We start from the raw sequence: 24,490 nt of genomic DNA on the forward strand, positions 1-24,490 counted from the left end.
ATGTAACTGGAGTCCCCAAAGGAGAAACGGAACACAGAGGATAGAAAGAAGAAATATTTAAAGACATAAAGGCTAAAAGTTTTCCAAATTTAATAAAAACTACAAACCCACAGAAAATCATAAAAGCAGCCAGGGCAAAGAGTATTAGCAGAGATGATAAAGTTATTTGATACCACGACAAAGGAGTTCATTCATTAAAAGGACATAATAATCCTAAACATCTATGTACCTAATAACAGAGCTTTGAAATACACAAAGGAAATTTTAAAGAATTGTTTTAACAGTTGAAAACCAATTAATGAAATTTATTATGTTATCCAATCTAAGATCAAAAACAAGACAAGGGTGACAACTGTCACCACCTCTAGGCAACGTTGTACTGCAGGTTCTAGCCAGTGAAAGGCAAAATACTAAATAAAAGGCACTCATCTAAAGGAAGAAGTAAAACTAGCTGTATTCACTGTAACATAATCGTTTATGTATAAAATCTGATAATCTCTACAAAAAAATCAGGATATAAGAGCAATGTACACAAACCAATTATATTCTTTAATATTAGCCAACTGAAATTTTAAAGTAACACATAACAGTATCAAAAAACATAAAATATCTTAGAATAAATCTGAAAAAAGATGTACTTTTACACTAAAAGTGATAAGTTGCTGGGAAAATGTGAAGAAGACGTAAATAAATGGAAGGACATACCTTGTTCACGGGCCAGATTATTCAACATTATTAAGATGTCAATTCTCTCAAAATGTATCTATATTCACCACAATCACAATCAAAATCTTAAAAGTAGGGTTTTTGGAGAGATTGCCAAGATGATTCCACAATTCATATTAAAACGCAAAGGACCTAGAATGCAAACTCTGAAAAAGAAAACTTAGAGAGCTCAGCTACCTGACTTCAAGTCTTGTTAAAAAGCACCAATAACCAAGAAAGTACGATGTCCCTGTCAAAACACACAAATAGATCAAAAGAACAGAATGCAAAGTCCAGAATAGGCCCACACATATATGGGAAACAGATTTTTACAAAGGTGCGAAGGCAACTTGATGCAGACAGAATAATCTTTTCAACAAGAGGTGCTGAAACATCTTTTAAAAGAACTTTGATACATACTTTGCACTCTACACAAATATTAACAACAATTTAATATATGTCATATATTAAATTTAAAACCTAAAACTTTAATATTATACTTCTAAAAAAACATAAGAGAAATCTTTGTTAATTTAGGCAAATATTTCTTAGATACAATTCCAAATGCATGTTCTATAAAAGAAAAATTTGATAAACTGAAGTTCATCAAAACTAAAATCGTTTAGTCTACAAAAGACACTGTTAAGAAAATGAAAAGATAAGCCACTGGCTGGGATATCTGCAAAAGACTTCTATTCAGAATATATAAAAAATTCTCAAAACTGAGTAATAAGAAAACAACCAACCCATGTTAAAAAAAAAAAAAAAATAGCCAGGCGTGGTGGCTCAAGCCTGTAATCCCAGCCCTTTGGGAGGCCGAGGCGGGTGGATCACGAGGTCAAGAGATCGAGACCATCCTGGTCAACATGGTGAAACCCCGTCTCTACTAAAAATACAAAAAATTAGCCGGGCGTGGTGGCGCGTGCCTGTAATCCCAGCTACTCAGGAGGCTGAGGCAGGAGAATTGCCTGAACCCAGGAGGCGGAGGTTGCGGTGAGCCGAGATCGCGCCATTGCACTCCAGCCTGGGTAACAAGAGCGAAACTCCGTCTCAAAAAAAAAAAAAAAAAAAAAATTGAGCAAAAGATTTGCTTAAACTTTTCACTAAAGACAATAGGCAGATGGCGATAAAGCACACCAAAAGAATCACATCACTGGTCATTAAGAAAACGAAAACAAAAACTACAATAATATATCACTATACACCTATAGAAGTGGCTAAAATTCAAAAGACTGACTATTCCAACTGTTGCCTAGAATGTGATAGGAAAGGAACTCTCATATACCATTGGTGGGAATATAAAATGGTACAACTGCTTTGTTAAACAGTTTTTTGGTTACTTAAAAAGTTCAATATGCCAACCTTCTGATCCATACACACCTACCATATGATGCAGGCATTCTACTCCTCGATGTTTACCCAAGAGAAAAAGCATATGCCCATACAATGACTTAATACAGAAATGGTCAAAGTAGCCTCACATGTAACAGTCCGAAACAGGAAAACGCCTAAATGTCCATCAACAGGCATCGGGATAAACAAACTATGGTATACCCATATAATGAAATACTACTCAGCAATAAAAATGAATGAACTATTGACACGTGTAGCAACATGGATGAATTCCAACATAATTGTGGTGAGCGAAAGAAGCCACACAAAAATGAGTACATCCTATATGGTTCCACTTTCATAAGCTCCAGAAAATGACAGAAAGCAGATCAGTAGTTGCCAGAGAAGGCCAGGGGATGGGGTCGGGGACAGATTACAGAGGGGCATGAGGAAGCTTCTGTGGATGATGGATATGTCCATTATCTTGATTGTGGTGATGGTGTGCACACGTAAGTGAAACTTTATCAAACTGTGCATTTTTTTTAAAAACTCCGCTGAAACATAGTTTCTCTTCCAACTATCAGATTGGCAAGGATCAACAAGTTTGATAATCCTCTCTGCTGATGTGGATTTGGGCAGATAAGCATTCTCGTACATTGCTGGTGGGAGTGTAAACTTCTATGGAAAGTGATTTACCAATGTCTGTCTAAAGTACAAAAACACCCACCCTCATGAGAAATTGCCTAATGGGTACAATGTACCCTATCTGGTGATGGTTACACTAAAATCTCAGACTTCACCACTGCGCAATATATCCACATAACACTGCACTTGTACCCCTTAAATCTATAAAAATAAAAAACAATTTTAATAAAGATGGCAAAAGAAAAAGTGTATGTAATGTGTGAGAAGCAGAGTAAATAGCTTTAATTTACGGGAAAGGTACAAATCTTTAAGAAAAAACAAAGACACTGATGGAAAAATTGCCAAGAAACACACGCAGCTAATAAACACACAGGGAAATACGGTGGAAACTAAAGTATTTAAATAGTTAATATTACTGATGCTGAAAAATGAAAATTTTAACAAAAATTACCAAGAAACACAAGCAGCTAATAAACACACAGGGAAACACAATGGAAAATAAAGTATTTAAATATTTCATATTACTGATGCTTAAAAAATGAAAATTGAAACAACCAGATTTTTTTCTTCTATCAAGTTGCAAAGATTAAAATAAGTAGAGAGGCCCGCGAGGTGGCTCACACCTGTAATCCCAGCACTCTTTGGGAGGCCCAAGGCAGGTGGATCACCTAAAGTCAGGGATTCGAAACTAGCCTAGCCAACATGGCAAAATGCTGCCACTACTAAAAATACAAAAATTAGCCGGGTGTGGCGGTGGGCACCTGTAATCCCAGCTACTTGGAAGGCTGAGGCAGGAGAATGGCTTGAACCCAGGAGGCAGAGGTTGCCGTGAGCCAAGATCATGCCACTGTACTCTCCAGCCTGGGCAACAGAGCAAGATTCTATCTTAAAAAAAAAAAAAAAGTAGAGGAAAAAACCCACCTCCCCTTACACCCAGAAGTTTTACACCCAGAAGTTCTAGGAATTTATCTACTATGATCTATTCACGTATGTGAAACGACATAAGGTTATTCAACGCAACCTTGCTTATAGTGGCAAATGTTCATCACTAGCTCCTAAGTAACTGATGGTACAACCATACAGTGGTGTCCTGTACAGACACATGGAACGGGCGTTTACGTGCTCACATGAAAAGGTGAGTGAAAAAGGCAGGTTCCAATACAGGCTATAAAATATGCTTACATTTGTGTATTTTAAAAAAGGATTTTATATTCATTTCCATGCCACTTGCACAAAACTTATTTCAGGAAGGATACACAAAAAACTAGCATCCTTGATAGGTTTTGGGTGGCTGGGCTGTGGCAGTGGTAGGAATACTTTATAATGTATGTATAACCTTCATGCTTTCTGAAATTACTAACCATGTAGATATGTTAGTATTCCATAAATAAATGTAAATAAAAATTAAATAGGCGAGAAATAAAATGAGTGAGGTTGATCTACACACACACACACACACACACACACACACACACACATATATATATATATATATATATATATATATATATATATATGCACACACCCGGATAGAATGCAAGACACATTGCTAAATGACCACAAAGAAAGCAAACTGCTGAACACTGTAGTAGTATGATCCCACTGGTGTAAAAATAAATGCTGATAATAAAACACTGGTCTATATCAACTGAGAAATGGTAGAGACACAGGCATACTCACTATCAATGGTTCTCTATAGTGGGGGTCCTGCTCCTTCAACACTATACATTTCTGAATGTTTAACCTTTTGTATCTTTATTACGTTTGCATCAGAAAGAAACTGGCTTCATGGGCTGCCTTCCCCTGGAGTAGTTACATTTTTCATCACTTGCCCAGAAATATGAATAAAGAGCCTTAGACATGATCTCACCTATAATCAAGAATTCTACCTCTGGAAATGTATTCAAAGAATGTGGCTAAAGACGTATCTGTGGGAACACATACACACTGATACAGTGTTAAGTGAAGAAAGTAGATCGCAAAACATTATCTGTGCTGTGATCCCAGGAGTGCAGAAGGTACTCATAAACATAGAGAAAGGCCAAGAAGGAACTCACCATGATGCAATGCATTACCCACAGACAACACCAACATGGGCCTGGAGTCCAGAATGGCTTCTTTCCTCTTTAATGGAATTTTTTCATAATTATTTTATAAAGGATCTGTTTTTATTTGAAAGAGAAAGTTATGCATACTAATAATCTCAGAGTATTTACATACAAGGGTGTTTGAAGAATAATTACTTATGATAGAGAATAATTAGCTTGTATGTCCAAAACAGAATAATCATTTTGACAGGACTACAACAAATGCTTATCAAAAAGTATTAAGTAAAAAGTACAGGATGCAAAACTGTAAACCATACAATCTAAAATCTCTAAAGCTTCAGGGGAAGGGGAGAAGGGTAGAGAGGACAAATATTCATGGAAAAGGAGAAGACTAGAATGAAACAGACCCAAAAAACAAAACAGAACAAAAAAAAAAAAAACAGAAGAACAAACGTTATTTTAATATTTGGGCCATGATGATCCCCAAGTTGGGGTAAAGATGGGAAAAGGCCAATTTTGGGCAAGGGATCCTTCCGGGACCCTTTCCAGCTGTCTTATCCTTCAGAATTCACATTGAACAGCTGCAAAGGGTTGGCCCTGTGGGAGCCACATAGTACCCCCATGACTCCACATGTACCTTTCCCAACCAGCAGCAGTCTCCACAGCTGGAGCAGGTCCAGGGGTTGGGCGCCACCGTCCTGGCTTCAGGAGGGATCTGGCTGGAAGGCCGGCTTCGGAGAGGCCTCTGCAGAGCAAGGCAGAGGCAGGTGGTACCCGGCCATCACCCTCAGGCCCAGTGTAGCCTCCAGCAGCATGAAGGTGAGAAAGGTAAGATGCTATACCAGGCACCTCTTAGAAGCGCTCCCTGCGAAACAACAGACCGCTTTCCTGGCCACAGAAAATGGCACAGAAGTATCCAGGTTCTGGGAAGGGCAAGCTCTACTCCCTGCCAGGTGTCTTTCGGCAGAAACTGAGTTGTTAAGTCCCAGTAAGATGGGAACTATGGTGTAAACGAGCAGCGTGCTAAATGAGAATGAGGATTTTGCTCAACGAGAGCCCAAATGAGTCACTAGAGTGGTAGCTGCCAAACATATCGTGCCCACACAGACTGCCTTCTTAATAATAATAACCAAGATTGATTGTGCGCTTACTGTGTACCAGGTTCTTGTCTCCTACTAACTCTTTTACTTCCAACCCAACCTGAGATGGGTCTTAGAGTTACCCTCACTTTACAGATAAGAAAATGGCAGCCCAGAGCTGGATTTGCAGCCTGTCTCCAGCGCCTGCTCTGAGCCCCTTGCTCCATAGAATCTTCCCAACGAATGGGCTGATGCACCTGTCCCTTCCCAATGGCCGTGCCACAGCTGGACAGTACCCCTCGAGGGAGCACTAGCCCTGGGGCCAAACTAATGTCCTGCTGGCTTGTGTGGAAGCACAGCACCCAGACTTTCCCAAAAAAGGCAGGTGGTAAGCTAGCCTGGGAAAAGACTAGCCTTAGGCCTCCCTCAGAGAGCTGGGGACACAGAAGGGACAAGTAAGTGGACCTCCTCCTGGAGTGGGAGGGGCTGAGGCTGACAACGGGGCCACATGGGGCCACCCAGGCAGAGGACATCTCTGCTGAGACAAAGCCTGTGCCCTGCCCTCCCTTCAGAGGATATGGAAGAGCCTCATGTCCCTGTGGATATCCTGGTGGATGAGAAACCGACCCCAGGGAGCAGAGGGAGCTGTGACGTGGATGTTCTATCTTTGGAACTTAAAGTAACTCTAATAAGGATAGATGTATGGCTGGATAGACGAATGGATGAGGAATGCAAGATCACTATAATCGTAAAAGAAAATCACAAAGCCTCACTGGCATCTGTAAAATGCTAGTGATAATACCGACTGCCTTCAGGCTGTTAACCACCTCACGACACGTGTCCTATACCTAGTGGTGGGGGCTGATGTGACACTTGGTCCCCAAGGCCCCCTTGGAGGCCTAAAATGCAACAGCATTTAAAGACATGAACGCTTCCCGAGGGACTACTAAGGTCAGGGGCTTCTGCCTTATTAAGTTCACCAGTGAAATGACTGTCACTGAGTCTAAAAACTCCAAATACAACCCTCTATACTCATGAGCAGAGGAATTGTGATCCCAGGCTCTGACCATCATAGTTTACACAGTCCTAGAAAAGATCCGTCCTGAGAAATGAACAAGGAGAGGCACAGAGAGGCACAATGGCCTGCCACCTGAGGTCTCGTGTTAACTCACAGGCAAAGCCAGCCTGGAACTACAGTTGTCTCACCAAGTTTCCAATTCTTCATCCACCAAAACATCCTGCCTCCCACGTAAGTTTCCTCCAAAGGGTGTAAGAATATTGTACAATGAGATTATGTGTGGGGCCCAAATGAACTATAATACATGCTTAGCTTTTTACAAATACAACTCTGCTATATTAAAACTAATGACTAACAATTTTGCTTGCTTTCTCAGATCAAGGAGGTCAATCTGCAGACTACCTGGTTAACGTCAAAAAAAAAAAAAAAAAAAAGGAACAAATGCCATTTTCTCCCACTGAAACATTTCCTAAAATTTATTTATAAGCAAACATTTGTTAAGCACAAATAGACAACGGCAAGACGTATTAATGAGTGTTATAAACAAGGGAAACCCCAGAGACAAGTGAGCACCTAGGGCCGTGGAAGGAAAGACTTTATAGAGGACATGGCCCTTGGCTTGGAATGGATGGGGAGGAAGAGTACACCAAGGACCAACAGCAAAGGCCTTTAAAATCCTTGTAGTCAATGAATGTATGATGGCTGAATGGGCGGGTGGCTGGGTGGGTGGATGGGTGGATGGATGGGCAGATGGATTGATGGATGGGCAGATGGATGGATGGATGGATGGGCAGATGGATGGATGGATGGGCAGATGGATGGATGATTGGGTAGATGGATGGATGAATGGGTAGATGGATGGATGAATGGATAGATGGATGATGATGAATTGAGGATGGATAGATGGATGGATGGATGGATGGATGGATGGATGGATGGATGAATGGAAGGATGGATGGATGGATAAAAGATCCCTATAATCTTAACCTCAACCTATAATCTTGCATGGGGATCATAGTGGAGAGCATTCTGAGAACCACCACCCACCAGACAGAAAGATAAAACTTTAGAAACTGAGTCAGCCCAAACCCAAGAGGGGGAGAATGAAAAGGCAAAGCTGATGATCAATCATGTTGCTGCACCATCAGGATCCCAAATGTTCCAGGAAGAACCTGGGCTCTCTGCACATGTTATGTCCCATGACCTGAAGCTAAACCATGGGTAGGCAATAAGTCAGAGGAGTCATCTGGGGGACCACAAAGCTGCCCATTGGAGACAACCCCTCGCTGACCCTCCCACAAACCAGAAGCTCCAGAAATGCCACACCCTGTCCAGCACTTGCCCTGTGAGGTCCTCTGCCCAGACTGCCCTTCCTTCCCTAACCCCTCCGCTGGCAAAGTCCTCCTCCTGGAAGACCCAGTCTGGCCCTCTGTTGGAGAAAGCCTTCCAAACTGCTGAGGCGCACTGGTTAGTTAAAGGAGCCACTGCCCAAGGCCTTCACTCTGGGGCTTTTCTTTATACTACCAGGACTCTGCATTCTCTGACCAGCAGCTGCAGGCGTAGCTCAACACAAAACTCGTTATGAAGTGGGAAACTTGTCAGCCTGGAGCCAGGAAAACAGACCTATTCAGGGTCTTGGGGAAAACAGTTTGGGGCAATTCCTGCTCCTCTATGCCTTTTGCGATCCCACTATGCCTTTTGAGATCATGCCTTTCCTACAGAAGGCTCTCTCCTAGGCAAGAAGGAGGAAGAGGCACATTTGAGAACCCTGCTGGGATTTTGGAGACTGCTGGCTCCGCAACCAAGTTAGCAAGGTGTGCCTACAGCTGTGAGCTTAGTAAGTGCCGGGCACATAACAGATGTTCCCCTAAGTGCCGGCTGATTGACTGATGGATTACACAAGGAATTCCTCTTGATGGCACCTGCCACACTGTTTCAAATTCAAGGTACAGAAAAGAAGGTTTAAAATTTCCAGCCTGGTGTGAGAACTAGGTTTGAACAAACTACTGCTACCCACTTTGACAGCCCTGCTGTTGGAGGCCCTGGGAAGCCCCAGTGGCAGAGTCCCGTTGTGTCAGCAGGGGAGGGGTCCCCTATGATGTGCCTCCACTCAGGGTTTCTGTAGAGAAGCACTGCTGACATTTGGGCTGTGAAATTCTTTGTCATGGGCTGCCTGTGGTTTACAGATGCTTAACAGCATCCCCGGCCTCTACCCACTGAATACAACAGCATTCTCCTAGTTGTAACAACCAAAACTGTCTCTGGACAGGTCAGATGGCCCCTGGAGACACTGCCCAGGTGAGAATCAGTGCTATAGCCCATGCATGAGACAAACCAGCTGCCCCAGGGCAGCACTCAGGAGCCAGCTCGGGGAGAGGGTCCTGGCTTGGGGGTCAGCAAACCTACCTCTGTTCAGAGCTCTGTCCCCACTGCCCAGGTGAACCCAGAGACTCGCCAGTGTCTCTGAGGCCCTGCTTACCCATCCGCAAATTGAGGCCCTATTTTGCAAGCGACTTGCACGTGTCTGAGCATGCAGAAGGCACTCAATAATTGTCTTACATTGATTTGTGCATACTGTTCTGAAAACCTCTAGCTAGCACCTCCCATCTCTTTCCAAAAGCTTGGTGCATACTCCTGGAACTCCATTAAGGCCTAACAAGCACCTGAAAAACAGCTGCCCAAATATTCTAGCTAAGTTATTCCGCTTTCGGGAATCTACTTAAAGAAAGAGAATTTCAGGTAGACATTCCTACTCAAGGATGTCTATCCCATTATTATCTATAATAACAAAGACTAGAAACAATCTAAATCCACAATGGTATAAGGACGATAAAACATGAGCAAGGCAGACCAAAAGGGTATTATGTAGCTAACAAAAATCACGCTAATAAAAATTATTAATAATGTGAAATGATATAATGATATAACGTTAAATAATTCAGGAATTTCTGGACTGTATTAATGTACTCAATTCTGTAAGAAAGGATAGAGCAAAAAAAAAATTTTATTAAAAAAATAGAGACTGGCAGAAAATTTAACCAAATTTTCCCTTTTGTGCTTCGCCTTATTTTACATTTTCGGTATAGAGGCATGTCTTGGTTTTAAGATCTTAGGGGGCAAATAATGTTTTGCTGCTGTTTTTAATATTTTTACATGAGGAGAAGGAGGCGTGCTTGAATCCAAGTGCTAAACCAGAGTCCAGACCTTGAAAACAGAGACCAGAGCCCAGCAAAGACATGAATCTTCAAACATAAGTAAAGGAAAACCCAAGGAAACAGAAGCAGAAGAAAGAGGGATAGGCAGGGGGGAAACAAAGGCACCCATGGCGGGGGAAGGCTAGCCGTGGAGCAGAGAGATCCAGGCCTCTCTTAGGCTCTCTACTTTATGGCTGGGCAAGTAGCTGGGCTGCTTCATGAGGGTGCAGCTCGAGGGGGACACAGGTGTTCCACAAGGTTGCCTTACTGATGCCCACAGCCAGGCACTGCTCTGGGAACTTTGCTTCTCACCGCTGCAATCACCGTAAGCATGAGAACAGGCCTTCCGCCACCTCCAGTACAGGTGTGGGATCCAGGAGTCCGGCCAGCCCGGGCTGCCAAAGGAGCTGTCAGTCTTTTGTAAGCTGACCCCCCTCCACCTTTTCCTGCTCAGCCACTGACCAGCCATGCAAGGTGGCCCCATAAAGATGGAGGGAGGTAGCACTGAAGAAGCAATGCGCTGGATCATGGGGCCTCAGCTGCTCTTGGCGAGACAGCTGGGCTGGGCGCCAGGGTCCTGGGGGCTTAGGGGCTGAGGCCTGCACATGCAGAAGGATGCGCCACCCAGGTCTTGCACACCAGAGACCTGGAGGAGATGGACATGGCACCAGCCCACATTCCACTTCCCTCCTCACAGGGCCCCCAGTGCCAGCAAGAGCCTGCAATATGCTGTACATGTCTACGTGAGCAGAAGAACTGCAAAAATGTGGACAGAAGGAATCCTGAGCCTCTTCAGACCAGCAAATCCCACGACATGGCCACCAGGGGAGCCAGCTGCTGGGTGGACGAGGACCCATCCACATCACAATTTCAAATGTTTCCCATGTGTTCTTCCATGCGCTCTTGAAGTCCTGGCCCAAGTGTACTTGTAACTTAGCATCAAGCAAATGAAGTCTGCAGTGCAGAACTCTATGAATCAAAGCCCCAGAAGCCACACCACATGGTCACAGCTGCAGGTGTGAAAGAGCCCAGGCCTCCAAGGCCTGCAGGACAGTAGTGACAGGAAAGGCCCGTAACCAGGCCCCTGATCATGAGTGAAGGCTCTGCTCACCCTCAGGGCAGGCTCCTTCCAGCTCCCAGGCCTGACGCCACCACAGTCTCCTCTCTTGCAACTCCACCCCTAGTCAATAATCTGTCTCCTTGGGTCAAACTTCCAGAAGACTTACTCAAACTGTCCAAGGCCAAACTGGTCCCACTTTAGCCACAAAGCAATGAAACAGCCATCCTAATGGCGCTGCAATTCCTTACACGGAAAAAGAAAGGAGACATCCCAGGGACCCTTGGGACAGAACCCACAGCACATAAAGCAAGATGTTGACTTCATAGACTCTCTTGTTTCTCCTGGGGGCCAGCAAAAGCAAGTAACCACCAGAGCCACCTTACAATCTCGGCCAGTCTCCTGTGAAACAGAGACCCTGCCCTAAAGCCCACTTCTCAGAGCTGTGCTGAGCAGAAGCATCTCTGTTTTCAGCCAGTTTCCTTGCCACAACAGCTGTCCAGACAGCTGCAAATCCTGCAATTGGCTGAAAATCCAGTCCTGGACTGTCCCAGAACTGAGAGACACGATAGTAAAAAGACATTCTTCCTCATCACCGCTCCCTGAAAATCCTGAATAAAATGCAGATTTCTGGACCCACTCTGCAGGAATTCTCATTCAATGGGTTCTCCCTGGGGAACCTAAGATTCTGAATATGATTTAACAAACTTCCCACCTGAAACCCATCCAGGAGGCCTTTTCGGCCTTATTCTCAGATGTGCCTCTATTAACTAATTTCTAGTTTTTGGGTACAAGCACATTTTAGGAGAAAAAAAGAAATCTAATCCTAAAGGAATCTGGTAGTTAAAGTTTTAGCCATATAAATGTCTATCAGCGTAAATATACACATCACACATCCCTCATTCACACTGAACAGCAGGAAGGGTAATCTAACATACTATGCTGTGTATGTAAATTACTATATTATGTACTACATCTGCAGATGAATGGACCTGAATTACATTAAAACCCTACAATCCTATTCCAACTCTTGATTCACATACCTGAAAAGTACAGAAGTAACTGAATAGCTACTGAGTCCAATTTTTTTCTTTCACTACGTAAACAAAGCAACACATGCATACTCTCAAGCCCAAGAGCACCAGAGATGTCCCCTCACCTTGATCTCCACAGACAGCGAGGGCCAGCCCTAAATATACTGTCACTGCCTGGACACACACAATGTATCATGACAGCGCAACCCACGGCTGTCTGCAGAAACGCCTGAGTGATGTGCCTTCAACCTGTCATCAGACTGCAACGACCTCAATTTTTTGAGAAGTGAAGTCAAAACTCCACCCTTATCATCTTCGGAGATCCAAGACAAATTTATGTGTCAGCCCTTCTTTCACTGATCTTCAGCCTCCAGGAAAGTCTGAAAAGACCATTCAGCTCTCTGCCAATGTCCCCAAGGACACCCCCATCTACACTGACCCTGTGACCACATCCCAGAGGTACTTGAGCACAGTGGCTGGCTAGAAAGAGTGACCAGCAGCGGGAGGAAGGACATATTCCTTGAGAGGCACCTGACTGTCCCCAGAGGGTACCCAAGACCTTCCCTTTCTCCACACTCTGATCCTCCCACCCTACCTGCTGTCTGACTCTTAGAGATGGCTGTCCTGTGGGCAGGGTGTGCAGAGGGTTTTGAAGCTGGGAGGACCTGAGAGATGACATCTACCAAGCCCCCCCCCCACCACCACCAGAGAGAGGCAAAGTAATTTGCGCAGCTATTGAGTGACTGGGTCTCCCTGTCCCTGGGATAACTCCAAGGGGTTCAGGCTAATTATCTTTATATTTCATCCATCTATCACTCTTGTGCTTTTCCTCAACTTTCAGAGGAAAATAGCCTAAAAAGATGGTATATGTAAGAAAGTCTTCCTAGCAGTTATCCAGGTAGTCCTCTGGCCCAACTTTCTACACCAGGGGCACCTTCACAGGCAGGTATTTAATGACTGGCTCTTAAGATAGTGTCTATGATTATTATTATTATTATTATTTGTAGAGACAAGGCCTCACTATGTTGCCCAGGCTGGCCTCAAACTCCTGGCCTCCAGCAATTCTCCCACCTCACCCTCCCAAAGCCCTGGAATTACAGTGTTAAGATGGTCTTAACTAGCAAAGGACAAAGAAGCAGGAAGGAGAGAAGGGAGGCAGCAGCACATCAGAGCCCTCTGCCCTTCTCTCCCTGGCAGTTACAGTTATTCTTCAAGACCAGTTCAAATGGGAAGCCTTCCTTGATTCCAAAAGCAGAGCCAGTGCAGACCCACTGGATATGGTACATTGATGGTCGCGATGGAATTATGTAAATGCATTTGTGTCCCCACCAGACAAAACTTGGTAAGTCTTCTATCCCCTGCTCCTTAGGCCATGACATGGTGAACTGCAGATTCCCAGATAATCAACAAATTAAGAGGTATTTTCTGGTCATCAAGGGCTGCCTGCACTGCAAATAGTTGCATGCTAATCTCCTCATCTCAGGTTTAAAAATATGAACTTGTTTTTTTAACTCCATCATAATGAATGAGTTTAAATATTAGAAGTTGAAATTATTAAGTAAATCATTTCACCTGCAAAGCTTCTATTTGCATAACATTAATTCATGGTGGCAGCTAAAACAAATTCATCACATTCTGTATATTAGAAGCTGATTTATGTAGGAATTGAAAAGAAATCATGAGCTCAAAATTATGTTGACATGATGTACTCAATGGAGAAAGATTTTTCTTTCCCTCTTTCCTTTTTTTTAAAAAAAAGTCATCCTGACAACTGAATTATGCTGAGAAGGAAAAGGATTTGAGGAGAGAAAGGGCTGGCATCTCGGAAATGAATAATGCTACGGCCTCACGTGTGTGGCGGGCTCTCGGCGTGCGTACACACACACTCCAGTTATTAATGTCAAGTATGCCAAAGATACGCTGGAAAATCATTATCATTCATCGCCACTAACCGCCATTAAATTTCAATCAATTCAACTTAGCACAAGTGTACTTGAGCGGCCCTTACAGTTCCTTATAAATGTGGCTCAAAAGTCTGGCTGACTTACTGCATTGTCCGGCACACAAAGCAGCATTGCTAAGCGTTTGCTGAAGGGGCTATCTTGGACCCAGGGATGCTCTTTTAACATCAGGCATTCAAAGATCTTTCTTTTTGAGCGCTAAGAGGTTTCGAATCCCTACAGGTCAAGACTAAAGGAAGAGAGGGCCACCCTTCCTTTCCCGTCGCCGGGAGGGAACAGGGCAGAAGGCGGCCTTCGTGATTACCATCTGCAGATGCCGTACAGAAAAAGTTTCAGACGCCACCAAAAGTTTGGTCCCGCGGCCTCCCTCTCCCCAGGCTCCAGTGGAGCGCACTCATTCACTCCACCAACTGTAAAGGCAACTGGGAGCCCCTTCTGGGGAAGCGGGCACGAGGGCGGGCCAATGGGAAGTGGGGGGCGAGGAAGCTCCGGGGCGCCCTTCCGAACCCACGCCCTTCGCGGGTGGGAGCCGCTCGCGCGCTCTGAGCGCGGCCGTGGAGACCTGGCCCGCTGGCTTTCTTCCCGACTCGCCACGAGCAGGGTCCGGCTTCCCGCCACTGGCCGGCGGCGGCCGGTGTGCGGCCGCCACAATGTGGCCATTGTTCGGAGGCTGCAAACCAGGCCGGCGCGCAGGTGGGAGGGCCGCGGCCGCGGGCCTGGGGCGCTCGGGGCACGGAATGTTCCCCGGCCGCGGCACGGTCGGCGCCGCCCGGACACGCGGCCTCGCCCGCCAGCGCTCCGCCGGGCGGAAAAGCCGGCGCGGAGGGAGGGGGAGGACCAGACGGCGGGGGCGGGGAGGGGGCGGAGGGAACGGGAGGGGGAAGTGGGAAAAGATGGGAAGAGATGGAAAACAGAGGGAGAGAGGAGGAGGACGAAACGGAGGAGAGGGAAACGGAGTGGGAAAGAAAGGAGACGGGGAGAGAGAACGGAGAGGGAGAGACCCAGAGAGAAGCGGGGATGGGGGCGGGACAGAAATGAGAGAAAGGGAGAAGGAGAAAGAAAAGGAAAGAAAGAACGGATGGCTGAAGGGAGAGGAAGAGACAGGACATGTGTACAATAGACGTGCACCACAAGCTGCCCAGGAAGCCTCTGGGAAGAGCAAGAGTTCACCCTGTTTCCTAGAGGGAATGGCTCCAAACCCGGCCGAGTCAGCAAAGCGTAATCACATCAGGGGCTTTGCTTAATTACAGGTTTGAGCTGGGTCTGGAGGAAGGGAGATACTTAACTGTGTCCCACGGAAGGCCCAGCACTCAAATGGTTTGTAAGTCTGGGAAATACAAACACCGTCCCCGCCCCCACCTCACCCCAAGCCCACTAAGCCAGAACCCAGGATGACATGGCGTGTGGGGGCTGCGGTGTGGTTGCATTCAGGCTCAACCCGCACAGCCATCGCGGACAAGCTTTCAGAGTTCACTCGGGACAGGAGTTCAGGGCTGCGCCCGTGCTCAGCCTGGAGGCCACAGGCCTGTGGAGTCCCTGCCTCAGCCTGCAGCAGGGCCACCCTCCCTCCTCCCCCTCGCCGCCTGCAGGAGGCCTGGGGCCCTTGGCTGCCCAAAGGGGGGAAATCAATCCCAATCCCGTGCTAATGAATAAAAAGTCCCCTTTATTTCACTGCTGTTTTTGGTTCATTAAATTTTCCACAGATTTGTAGAGAAGAAAACATAATCAATAAACCTTGACAAAAGTGAACGTGTGAAAAAGGCCAGAGAATGGAAAAGCGAGATAAAAGTGATATCCGATCACAGATTTCAGAGACAGATGACGAGCTCGGGGCTGCTGAAGAATCTCAATGGACCATCACCCTTTTGCGGCTTTCCTTCCCTTTGCTGAACTCTTCATTCAAGACAATGGCAAGCGCACTAAAACTTTTTTTCTTATGCTAATAGCTGAAACCCGGCACTCACAGTGAAAACACTTTGCAGCAACTGTTTTTTGTTGTTGTTGTTGTTGTTTTTTTAACAACACACATGTGCAAGCACACACAAAAAACATTATTCAATTTAAACCCAAATCCCAAAAACAGTTTAATAAGTACTCGCTGGTCACAGCTTAAATGAGTTACTTACTTTCCCCCATGTGTATGTTTTTTAAGAAACCAGAAACAACACAAACAGGATTATTGAGAATTACTGTGCTGATGAAAGAACTGGGGGAAATAAGATAATAAACGAGCAGAAAATATACCGTTATCTGTGCATTTTCCCTGGTTTTAAATACAGTTTTGTGGATTAAGGATGCTTTTGTCATTCTCTAAACCTAATAATAATAATAATAATCAATAATAATCTAATAATAGTAATCTCTAATAATAATCAATGATTGCTTTTTTAAAAAAAAATTCTTGATATTCCACAGCAAATCCTCAAATTAATTCTAGAGAAAATGATTAATGTTGAATCGGGTGTTGTGTGTTTATTTGAAAACCAGGAAAGTGTTGAAGGTGTCACTCTTTTTCAAAGGACACTGTCAAACATCAGTGACAGTTGACCCTTTCTCAAATCTGTTAAACAAGCCTGAGGAAACAATTAGAGAACAGTTTTTCCTCCCCAATTTCTTTAGAAGTCCAGGAGCCACTGAAACCACTGTACACTCTGGTTGTTGGTACAATCACCGATTCTGCCCCTGAATTTTCTGGAATCTGAGAACACGGTTTCTCTCTTTGGCATTCTTCACGTGTTTCACTTGTCCATGCCTCTGACACTTACTGAAAAGAAGAAAGGGGGAAGTGCTCCCCCGGGTTCCTTTTCAAAGGACCCTGGCCCAGCGGGAACAGCTGCAGCTGTCCACAGCATGGTCCACCTGGCCTGGCTGCCCCTCGTGCACTAGGAAACAGGCTCTGGCCCAGGTAGAACCCCTTTCTCCTCCCCACAGCCTCAAAGAAGCAAGGCTGGTTTGCTCCACCTCCCTCCAGCAAGCGCCAGGCAGATGAAAGGAAGCCAGGCTGAACACACTTTCCCGGGGAAAAGGCCAGCTGCCCTACCCAGAGAGTACACAAGGATGTGGGACTCCGATTCTAGGCTTTAACAAGCCAGCTGGGTGTGAGGGGGTCACACAGGCTTTCAAAGTGCACATGACAACCTCTGAGTCCCATTTAAAGGAATCTGCTGGCATCTGTGGAGTTGTTTCCCCTGGGATACACCCAGGTGGAGCGGGGGATGGAAGAAGGATGTTTATTAGGCAAATATCCAATTTTGTCTGCCTGCCTGTTGAATCCCTGGTTTGCTAATCCAGCCCCAGGGGCTGCACTGTGTACAGGGCACTTGTAGGAGTACAAAAAGCGTGAAGTATTTGTGTATTTTTCAGTCTGCAGTGCAAACAAGCCAGCTACAGTACACATCCCCCAAGACCCCCACAGACAGGCAATGAACCGCTGACCAGAAGCCCTCCGGCCCCCTCTTCTGACCAAGCGACTCAAAGGATTGACTTTCCATTCTGTACTCTCCCCACCAATGGACCAGAGCATCCCCGAGAGTGAAGTGGCACTCCATTCCAAGGCTGCCTGGCCACAAGGGCCTTGCTAACCCCATGCAAACTTCAAGGAAGCCACCAGTCAAGAGTTCCCTTCAAGGCCCGGAGTAGAGTGAGTTTGGGAGCAACCCGGAAGTCTCTGCTGAAGGAATCTGAACCCTGTGCAAATTCCATCAAATCAATTCCCACAGAGGATAAAACCATCTCCAGCAGTCTCACCTCAGTGAGCCTGGGAGCCCAGCCCTGTCTCGGAAGGCTCTTTCTACCTATCATTCTAATTCTCTCCAAGTGGCTCTGCAAACAGACTGTTCTGACCACAGTCTCACTCAGATGTTGGCCCAACTGCAGGCTGGTTCACCGGATGGACACCTCCTGGGCAGGTGGCCTCTTCCAAATGCAGTATATTCCCTTTCTGAGCTTAAATCCCCCTAAAATCATGAAATAGCTTCATGAAACTGGCATATTTCTCAAAGCAGAGTGGAAATACAAAACCACCCTAAATCTTACCAAATATAATTTACTTTAAAACTCATCAGACAAGCGACAACTTTCCATATGGCTGGGTTTGAGTGGAATTTGAATCCCGGTGAAAACATCTCCACAATTTCCTGTAAGAGAAGCGGCAAGTCTAAGAAAACAAAAGCAAGAACCCCTAAGAAAGAGGCAGAAGCAGCAGGAGCATAGTCACAAAGAAGAGAAGGCCCCTGATGAATCTGGATTCCACATTCTAGGACTGTCCCAGCACAGACCAGAAGCTGGGAAAAGCCTAAATAGTCTCCAAGCTCAAAGCACCCAGGCATAGGCAGGGTGCCCTCCCTTCCCTGCGGAGACCGGCCCAGGTAGCCAGACGGTGAGCTTCCCCTTAAATGAGCAGCTGCAAAGCCGCTCCCAGGCCCGGGGAGAGCCTGCCCGCACACACAGGGAAACCCAGCCAAGGGAACTCCCAGCAAGGTAAGGAAATGGGCGGAGAGAAGGCTGGCAGGTGAGGTGGCTGGAACAAACTGGTCTCATCAGGGAAGCCTGTGACAAGCCCGCCTATTCCTTCGCTTTCCCCGCTGTATATTTTGGGTTTCACAGTTTATTTACTTTACTTTTTGGCACCGAGCCCCCTGAGCATGCCAATACAATATTTGTTTAAACACTATTTTATGCCGCTTGCGAGGGAAACGTTTACTTTCAAATTCTCCTACAACCCCCAGAGCCTCGTCTGCAAACAGCCTATGAGCGTTTTACAACTGCTCCCTTTATCTGAAGCTGTCGGGATTAAACCTTCGCACGCCGGGCAAGGGCGGTGGAGAAGGGGCCCGGGACAGAAGCCGCAGCCACCGAGCTGCAAAGCCAGTGCCAGAGGTCGCGCACCGAGCGGAATGGCCGGGCTGGGGGACCGGGGGTTGCCTATAGGACCCTCAGGGCGCAGGACCAGACACTAGGGACAGGTCTACTTTTCCTGCTGGGATCAACTCTAGGAGCCACAGAACAATTACACAAAAGAGAAGGTAGTGGAGAGAGGCACCCCGCGGGGAGATTGGAGGTCCCCGAGAGCCTCAGCTACCGGTCACCCAGGGTGAGGCGCGCGGGCTCCATCCCCAGCTCCCCGCTCCTCAAAGTCGGGTTTCCTAGGAAATGACAGCAGTTACTGCCGGGCAGAAAAGGCGCCGAGCTGGGTGGACTCCCAGCTCCCCGGCGCGGCGGGCGCGCTCACACTCACACACGCAAGCACACGCTCCCTGCTCCCTCCCCGCTCCCCGCTCCCCGCCCCCGCCCCCGCCCCGTCCGGGTAAAACTCTCCCGTCTCTAAACCCTTAATAGGATTGGCGCCCAACTCTCTCCGCGCCTCTCCCCATCCATCACACACAGATCAAGTTGCAGTAGTGGATTTTTCAAATTCCTCAGCAAATATACTTGTTGAGAGATTGTCGGGGGTGGGGGGAGACGATGAGCAGGGGGGCAGGGATGAAAGTGAGGTGGGGGTAACCGGAGGACCCGGCAAAGGATTACGTGCGGATCCCTTCGGGAAGTCAAGCGGATCTCAGGGCGGAGGGCAGAAGAGGAGGAGAGCCCAGCAGAGGGGGAGGGGGCGGCCGGGCCCGGCGAGGGGGAGGAAGGAGCGAGCAAGGAAGAAAGAAAGGCAGGGCTCCCGGACGCGCAGCGCAGAGAAGTGGAGTTCGAAGTTCTCAAGTGGCTGGCTGCAGCCCCTCCGCGCTCAGCACGCCCGCAAACACGCTCCCACTGCCCACCTCCGCTAGCTTCGGAGCATCCCAGCCTCCGATCCCACACTCCAACCCCCGAAAAAACAGCCCCCGGCTCGCGCGCGAAGGCGGGCCTGCTGTGCACCCCGAGAAGAGTGGCGCTCTCCCCCAGGTATGGAGGGGGTGCAACATCGACCCCGGGCCACGAACCAAGCCCCAGCACCCTCCTTACGTCACCGCCCTGCTAGTTCAGAGCCCGAAGCGGAGTCGCGCCCACTAGCCTCGAGTCCCCAGAAGCCGGGCGCCCCGACCCTAAGGCCCAGGCACCGGTACCCGGCCAAGGGACCCTCCGCGACGGCGCAGCATCCCAGTCGGCCCGCGCTCTGCCGAGGTGGGAGGCGCTTCGCCACGAAAAGCAAGCAAAAGAAGGCCAATGCAACTTTACCGAGGGAGACAAAAGTTTGCCTCTAGCACGCAGGTGGCCTCTCGGGCTCCGGGCGGTGGCTGTGGGCCCCCATCCCACCTTGGCTGGCGCGGCGACCCTCGGCGGGCTGCCTGGTGCCGGGTCTCCGGCCAGCCGGGGCGGGGCGGGCCAGGCGGGAGAGGGGACCCAGAGGCTGGCTGGCGCCCCGCAGCCCCTACCGCCGGCGAGCAGGCGGCTCCCAGAGGCTTCTGCGCGCCGCGCGGCCCGCGCTCTTTCCTCCGGCTCCTCCCGCAGTTCCTCGCCTTCCTCCGCGTCCGCAGCCCGCTCCTACTCGAAGTCTCATTGATGGGAGTTTGAAAAAAAGTCCGCGGAGCCGTGCTGCCTCGGCTGGCGAGCGCCGGCACTCCTGCAATCCAGCAGCGTCGCCGGACTGCGCAGCGCCCCCGCGCGCACGGTGCGGGCACACCCGGGCCCTGCGCACCCGCCCGCTCCCCGCGGGGGGACGCTGGGGGACTGGACGCTGCCAGAAGGTGGGCAGTTGAAAGGGCGCGCACCCGGACTCTCCCGACCCAGCACCTAGGAAAGAAAACGCACCTACACGGAAAGTTCGAGAAAGAAACAAGAGGACGCGCCAATCTCCGACACTTTTTTTAGACGCCGAGGTGGGGGGTTGGGGGTATCGCTAACTCAAGTCAGATGAGCGCCGGGGCTGAGGCGCTAGGGCTGCTCTGCTTTCAATCTGTGAAATCCCCCCGCCCTGCCTACCCACTCCCCTCCGCCGGGAGATGCCCGGGTCGTTGTTCCCAGGACGTCAGATTCTCTGGGCGCTGGGGCGGAAGCCGGGGACTCCAGGGAAGGGACGCGGGGGCTGGGTCTACGCGGACCCTCCTCCCGCGGGCAGCGAGCGCAGGTGCTGGGGGATCCTGAGGCGCCCCCCGCCGCGGCTCGCACTCAACGCCATCTGAGCACCCGCTGGCTGGCGAAAAGCGAAGCGGTCTTCTAGGTTTGGTGCCTGTGTCTTGCAGGGTGGGTTTTTTGTTGTTCTGTGTTTTGGAGACTCCAGTGGAGCCGCTGAAGACAGATGGAAGTAATCAGAACCCAACAACAACAAAAAGAAGGAAGAAAAAAACTCCTCGTTGAATTTTCTAGCCAAAGTATATATGGGCCTGTGTGTGAACGAACTTGCTTAAGCAAAGGCAGTGAGGAGCCCCAGGCCCTCAGGCCGCACCACAGCCCCGGAACTGGGCCTCCAGGCTTGGAGGAGCACTGGGGGCAGCTGGCTAAAGTGTCCTTCCCACACCACCGGGTCTGCCCCCCTCTTTAGGGCCCAGGGTCCTTACCTGATGAGGGTCCTGGGGGGAATTGTGGGGGGGTTTTTCTTCCTAACGTTTGTAGAGCACTCTACCAAGTGCCAGGTGATGTTATATTTTCTTTGTATTATTGGATTTTCACAGCTCTGTGAGGAATGTTCTTTTCTTGTCTTTTTACAGGTAGGAAGACCGAGGCTTTCAAAAGTTAAGTAACTTGTCTAAGGTCAGAGCACTCTGCCATCCTCTGAGAGCCTCAGGTGGTTGTACTGTTAGTTCAGTTAAATTTGCCCTGTTGGGCGGGTCAGGGTGGCTCACACCTATAATCCCAGCACTTTGGGAGGTGGGGGGGGGATCACCTGAGGTCAGGAGTTCGAGTCCAACCTGGCTAACACGATGAAACCCCGTCTCTACTGAAAATACAAAAATTCACAGGGCATAGTGGTATGCGCCTCTAATCTCAGCTACCCAGGAGGCTGAGGCAGGAGAATCGTTTGAACCGGGGAGGCAGAGGTTGCAGTGAGCCAAGATCACGCCACTGCACTAGAGACTGAGCTACAAATTGAGACTCTTGTCAAAAAAAAAAAAAAAAAAAATTGCCCCGTTGAGGTGGGTGGAAGCGTCTCTCCTTTCAGCCGCTGTTCCTAAAGTTGTATTTTATCTGAAATGCAAGGGACCCAATGCTGCCCTCCCTGAGGGAATGTGACTGACACAGGCCCATTTCACCAGTGCAACCCTTTTTGTGGGTGGCTTTCTCCATATATCTTTTATCCTCTGCTAACTTTATTCTTTTCCTTTTGAATCACAGAGGATGGATTAGAACTTCATTCCTTACCACCCTCCTTCCTTCCTTCCTTCTGACATTCGCTTATATGATGGAGCAACAATTTCTTCTTGACTAGAGAAAAAAAGTATGCAGAAAAATATTAGAACAATTTGATGCTAATTTTGTTTCAGAGGAAAAAAAAGCCAGGAGGATTTTTAAAAAGCGAAACTTGCAGAAGCCAATGATTTAAAAAGAAGTTTGAAAGGGGCTTTTTCTTTAAATGTGATCAGATTCACCATTCCTCCGTGTTATTTGTTTAAATTCCTGCTGTGCTTTCAGAACACAGACTCTAAGGAGACAGAAAAAGTAAACTCTCCCTCCCCTCCTTGGCCATATTTTAATGACCCTATTCATATCTGCCCCATGACATGTAGGGAATCATTTCTGGTTGCTGGAATATTAGCCATGCTGGCTGATTACTTCATTACGAGCTTGTCTCTGTTGATTTCCTTGTGCTGTAAAGTTTGTGAAGAAGTTTAAACAAATCACTGTTTTAGGATCTTTCCTTCTTCTCTGTTTTTCTTCTCAGACCAGCTCAACTCCTGCTGGCCTGCAGGCACTCACATAACCTTTCCCGGCTTATTTTGGCAAGAAGATGGCTGTCGAGATGAAGACAGAACGTTTTTGGTTGGAGGAGGACGCTGCAGACGCCGTGCGTGAATCTCTAGACAGTCAGAAGTTTGGGCGCTGAGAAAAGCAGCAGAAGGCTTGGAGTGGAGGCGAACTGGTGTGGCCCGGGAAGCCTTTGACTGAGCGCTGGGACACCAGGTCCTAGTCCCAGATCTAGTACTGAGTACTAAGTACATAATACCAGTACTGTGACCTTTGGCCAGTCGGACTCGCTCAGTCAGTACCAGGCACTGTGCCAAGTGGCTCGACACCACAGTGAGCAGCTCCTACAAGATCTTTCCCCTTGGGGAGCTTATGTTTCATTAATAACCACAAACAAACATGTAATCTCAAACTGGGTAAAGGAAAATCCAAGGTACTGTGGGAGCCGGTGATTGGAGACCTGAGTAAGCTGGGAGGTGAGCTTGGGGAGGGGATGGTACAGAGGAGAAGGCTTTCCTGGGGAAATGAGGTCTCACTGATAAGAAGGAAAGAGGAATGTGGGAGGGCGGGCTAGGGGAAGGGGAAGCGGAAGTGTTCCTGTTCTTCCTTCTCACTTTCTGTGAAATGGACCTGAATGACAAGAAAGCCAAGGCTCAAAGAAGAGGAGCTTGTTCATTATTTCCCACTGTTCTGGTGACTAGAGTCGTAGAACAGATCACCTCCAAACTCAGTGGAAGGAAACTATCATTCCTTACGCTCGTGGCTTCTGCACATCAGGATTTTAGAGGAGGCAAACAGTTTGTGTGTGCTCCACAGTGTCAGGCCTCCACTGGAAGGCTTCGGGCCTGGGGCTGGGATCCTCTGAAGACTCTGCTCCCCTGCCTGTGGTCCGTGCTGGCTGTTGGCTGGGGGCGGGGAGTCTCCGTTCCTTTCCATATACCTCTCCATGTGGTCTCTTTACTCAGGCTAGTTGGGGTCACTCATCGCATGGTGTTAATGATATCCAGGATGAGCTTAACAAGAACCAGCCAGGGAGAAGGGCTTCAGTCTTCATGAAACCTTCATGAAACACTGGGTCACTTCAGCTGCACCCTATTCATCAGGGCAGACACAGAGACCTGCCTAGGTTAAGGGGAGGGAAAATAGACTCCACCTTTTTTTTTTTTTTTTTTTTTTTTTTTTTTTTTGAGATGGAGTCTTGCTGTGTTGCCTAGGCTGGAGTGCAGTGACGTGGTCTCAGCTCACTGCAGCCTCTGTCACCAGAGTTCAAGTGATTCTCTGCTTCTGCCTCCCGAGTAGCTGGGATTACAGATGCACACCACCATGCTTGGCTAATTTTTGTATTTTTTAGTACAGACAGGGTTTCACTATGTTGGCCAGACTAGTCTTGAACTCCTGACGTCAAGTGATCCTTCTGCTTCGGCTTCCCAAAGTGCTGGGATTGCAGGCATGAGCCACCACGCCCAGCTAGACGCCACCTCTTGATGGGGAATGGCACGATTCTGAAAAATTTCTGGGAGCAGAAAGGTTGCTGTGGCTATTTTCGGAATATAGTCTGCCACACAAGGCTAACCAGAGACCCGTGGAAGCC

The 24,490-nt window shown here is 47.9% G+C and overlaps 1 protein-coding gene across 1 annotated transcript in view; it reads right to left on the reverse strand.

The window, feature by feature from the left end:
• Positions 1–20,625, reverse strand: part of GLI2 (GLI family zinc finger 2) — a 254,979-nt gene extending 234,354 nt beyond the window's left edge. Inside the window, exon 1 of the mRNA XM_010342171.3 lies at positions 20,236–20,625. The gene's annotated coding sequence lies outside the window, so the exon portion shown is untranslated. The remainder of the gene's footprint in view (positions 1–20,235) is intronic.
• Between the last annotated feature and the right edge of the window lie 3,865 nt (positions 20,626–24,490).

Source organism: Saimiri boliviensis, chromosome 5 (assembly GCF_048565385.1).
Source record: "Saimiri boliviensis isolate mSaiBol1 chromosome 5, mSaiBol1.pri, whole genome shotgun sequence".
Taxonomy (NCBI): Eukaryota; Metazoa; Chordata; class Mammalia; order Primates; family Cebidae; genus Saimiri; species Saimiri boliviensis.